The 4311-nt window shown below is 50.6% G+C and overlaps 1 non-coding gene across 1 annotated transcript; it reads left to right on the top strand.

Annotated features, from left to right (window-relative positions):
- Positions 1-1615: 1615 nt before the first annotated feature.
- On the top strand, positions 1616-1688 carry Trnas-gcu (transfer RNA serine (anticodon GCU)). Its single transcript has one exon. It is a non-coding gene; the product is annotated as a tRNA-Ser (tRNA).
- Positions 1689-4311: the final 2623 nt, after the last annotated feature.

The following is a 4311-nucleotide window of genomic DNA, read 5'->3' as shown; positions in this document are numbered from 1 at the left end:
ACTCAAAGGGCAAGGACATCAATCGAACAAAGATCAGAACTAAGGCAAGCAAACGCACGCATCCAAAAGAGGCAGCCACTCTGGTGGATCACTCTGCGCAGCATAAACGCTCCGCACCAACGCCGCCTGTTCCCGAAAGATGCACTTGGTCGGCCTAGGGGGTTCCGCATGCCGATCAGTCATGCGGCACTTCCACAAGCTAAACAATCCTAGGAGAACGCGTAATGAGCATGTGTATCCCGCCAAATGCAAAAAACATTTTTCTTCAAGCTTCATTCTTCCACACTCCCAGTTAAGACATGGCTACGCGAAAAAGGAATGTCTATTCCTTGGTCGGAAAGTTGTCGCCTCTGTAATCAACCAGAGACAATTGATCATTGTTTTGTGTTGTGCCGGGACGCTGTGTTCTTCTGGGACGTTTTGCAGCGGACACTAAAAAAGGACATTGACATCACCCCGTACACCATTCGCTTCCTGCCATTTGAAGATGTTAATCGGAAGCCATATGACGTTTTCGTTCTCGACCACGAGCCAGCGCTGCATGCCACCGTTGGAAATATGAGGTATATAATGTATAACCAGTTTAGACTTTTATTTAGTTTTAGCATTTCAAGCAGATTAGCTGACTATTTATTGTATAGCGCTCGTGCAGTAAGCGTGCCCCCATTTCTACAATATCTCACGCCCAGTAACTGCATTTCTTAGATGGAAAAGCGTTCACAGATGCGTAGTCGTGCGGCTGACCGCTGTGCCTGTTCACCCAGCGCAAAAAAAAATGCTTCCTGCTCCCTAATTTTACGCTTTGCGGCAAAGTTTTAGTTGGTTTTATTTCCTTAGTACCTTTATTCACTTCGCTCATGTTAAATCAATTTTTTTTAATTGCGTGTGGGGTTCTACCGATTAAATTGAAAACTGTTTATTGGTTCCGTGGTGTCCTGACTGTTTCGTGTGCTAAAAGCCAGAGACCATCGAACACGGGTTTTTCGAGTGTTGGGAATGGGTTCGCATGTGGGATGTACTACAGCGCACACTGAAAAAAAGATTTTTCCCTGGACAGTTATGGCATCGGGTTTGAGGAGGCATGACATCGGCATCGGGTCTGGGGGCATGACATACAGAATGACCGGTATTCTGGAGGTCATGGGTTCGGATCCCACCCTGCGGGCGTTTTTTCTCCACTTACTTTCTTTCCAAATTTTTTATCTGTTCCAACGACCTACCACATCCTCCCCTTTGCTTTCCGAGGTTTTCTTGACTGCCAACCCTTATTTCTGTCTTATTTCAACGAGCCTCTCGTTTCCTATTCTGATTCGATACATGCATAGCGAGGGCCTCTGTTCTGGCAGTCTTGGTGACATAGGGAGTTTGATAGGGTTTATTTATTTATTTATTTATTTATTTATTTATTTATTTATTTATTTATTTATTTATTTATAGGGTTCAACGCTAGTCGACCACTCTCGACGTGTCGTAGACAATCGAGTCACAGCCCGAAGGTTAAAAAGAAGGTCCCCTTAACCCCGTGTAGTCCGAGTGGCGCTGGCTACCACCCCCAAGCGGAGGAAACAAGAATACCTTAACATAAATACCCCAGAAAGTGGAGGGGAAAATAGCCCCGCCGGTAGCGCAGTGGTCATCGCACCAGACCGCTATTCTGGATGTCGTGGGTTCGGATCCCACCCGGCGGGCATTTTTTCTCCATTTTCTTTCTTTCCACATCCTTTATCTTTACCAATGACCTACCACATCCTCCCCTTTGCTTTCCAAGGTTTTCTTGACTATCAACGCTTATATATATATATATATATATATATATATATATATATTGTCACGAAGACAAGGACGATGCAGTGGTGTTGAATGAGAAACACGTTTATTGGAGCGAACTTGTGCTCCCCTAACAACTCAAAAGAATACAGAGGCGGCGAAGCAGCGGTCAACAAAGTGACTTGCACAGGCGAGTGTCGTCGAATCGAATGCTCCGGCGTCCGCACTGCAGGCTTTTTATCTTTCGGCGCGCGTGGTTCTCGAAACGTCGATTCACATCGAGAACATAGTAGATCCAAGAAGATTATTCTGGGCTGTTCACGTTAGATCGGAATGCTCTCCCTATCACGACAGATAACACTTGCGGCACAGAAAGAAAGAATGGAACACGCGCTTCCCTTGGCGCAGAGATAACACAGACCGGCGCAGCCGGGCGGTAAAAGCAAAACACAAATAAACAAACCCAATGTATGGTTCGCGGCATTACCCCCCCTCTAAGTGTGCATCGACCCGATGCCAACATAAGCGACAGTCCGAAAATAAAAATAAAATTCGTTATCGTCCGTAGAAAGGTTTTAAGCGAACCACGTGGACGACTTCGGGCCGCGTGCGTCGTCGTGATGTTCCGGAATCACCATCGGGGATCACCTCGTAGGTAAGTTGGCCGACACGTCGTAGAATCTGGTAGGGTCCGAAATACCGTCGCAGGAGCTTCTCACTGAGTCCGCGTCGTCGGATGGGAGTCCAAACCCACACACGATCCCCTGGTTGGTACTCGGCGTCTCGGCGTCGGAGGTTGTAGCGGCCCGCATCCACCACCTGCTGGTCCGTTATACGAACTCGAGCGAGCTGGCGGGCCTCCTCCGCACGTTGAAGATATCCGTGGACGTCGGCGTTGAGGTCGTCGTCTTCTACATGCGGAAGCATGGCGTCGAGCATCGTAGTCGGCCTTCTACCGTAGACAAGCTCGAACGGCGTCAGCTGCGTCGTCTCCTGGATAGCCGTGTTGTACGCAAACGTGACATACGGGAGCACTTCGTCCCAAGTCTTATGTTCAACGTCAACGTACATTGACAGCATATCTGCGATTGTCTTGTTCAGACGTTCTGTTAGTCCGTTCGTTTGGGGGTGGTACGCCGTCGTTCTTCGGTGATCCGTGTTGCTGTAGCGTAATACTCCTTGCATCAGCTCCGCAGTAAATGCCGTTCCGCGGTCTGTGATTAGGACTTCCGGGGCTCCATGTCGCAGCACAACCTGGCTTATAAAGAACTTCGCCACTTCTTGTGCAGTCCCCCTCGGAAGAGCGGCGGTCTCTGCGTAGCGCGTCATGTAGTCTGTCGCTACGACAATCCACTTGTTCTGTGATCGTGACGTAGGGAACGGGCCTAAAAGGTCCATTCCAATCTGTTGAAATGGTCTCGATGGGACGGCGATCGGTTGCAGAAGTCCGGCGGGTCTTGTCGGCGGCGTTTTTCGTCGCTGGCAGTCACGGCAGCTCCGGACGTAGTGGGTGACGTCAGAGGTAAGGCCGGGCCAGTAGTACCTCGCCTTGATTTTTCCGATAGTGCGGGCTGTGCCCAGATGTCCGGAAGACGGGTCGTCGTGGCACGCTTCCAAAATTTCGTCACGAAGGTCCGCGGGGATGACGAGAAGGTAATTCGCTCTTGTTCCGGGGCTGAAATTCTTCTTCACAAGGACGGAGTTTCTCAGGCTGAATGCTGGTAAACTGCGTTTGAAGGTCCTAGGAACGGCAACGTTGCATCCCTCGAGGTACTCGATTATGACGCGTAAGTCGGGGTCGGCACGCTGCTGGGCGGCTAGGTCGCTCTTCGTCACGATCCCGAAGAACGCGCTGTCTTCATCAGAGTCTTGTGGTGGTGGGTCGACGGGGGCGCGGGACAGGCAGTCGGCGTCGGAGTGTTTCCTGCCGGATTTATAAACGACTGTAACGTCGAACTCCTGCAGGCGCAAGCTCCACCGCCCAAGACGGCCAGAGGGGTCCTTCAAATTGGCGAGCCAACACAGCGCATGGTGGTCTGTTACAACCTTGAATGGCCTTCCATACACGTATGGGCGAAATTTTGAAATCGCCCATATAATAGCCAGGCACTCTTTCTCAGAGGCAGAATAGTTTTTCTCCGCCTTCGACAGACCACGGCTAGCATAGGCGATTACCCTTTCGCAGCCGCTTTGCTTTTGGACAAGGACGGCACCCAAGCCTATATCACTGGCGTCCGTATGCATTTCCGTTTCGGCATTTCCGTCGAAATGAGCGAGCACGGGCGGGCTTTGCAGGCGTTTTTGCAGCTCGCCGAATGCTTTTTCTTGGTCGTTTTCCCAGCTGAAAGGGGTGCTATCTTTCGTCAAGCGCGTGAGTGGCTCTGCAATGCGTGCGAAGTTTGCGACGAAGCGCCGGTAGTATGCGCACAGCCCGAGAAATCTCCGCACGCCCTTCTTGTCTTTTGGCCTTGGGAAGTTCGCAATGGCTGAAGTTTTTGCCGGGTCAGGTAGGACTCCCGCGGCGTTGACGACGTGGCCCAAGAA

Source organism: Haemaphysalis longicornis, unplaced genomic scaffold, assembly GCF_048455015.1.
Source record: "Haemaphysalis longicornis isolate Haplotype H1 unplaced genomic scaffold, Haemaphysalis longicornis Haplotype H1 scaffold_10, whole genome shotgun sequence".
NCBI lineage: Eukaryota > Metazoa > Arthropoda > Arachnida > Ixodida > Ixodidae > Haemaphysalis > Haemaphysalis longicornis.
The sequence above is the reverse complement of the archived record's forward strand: the minus strand, read 5'-3'. Positions and strand labels throughout refer to the sequence as shown.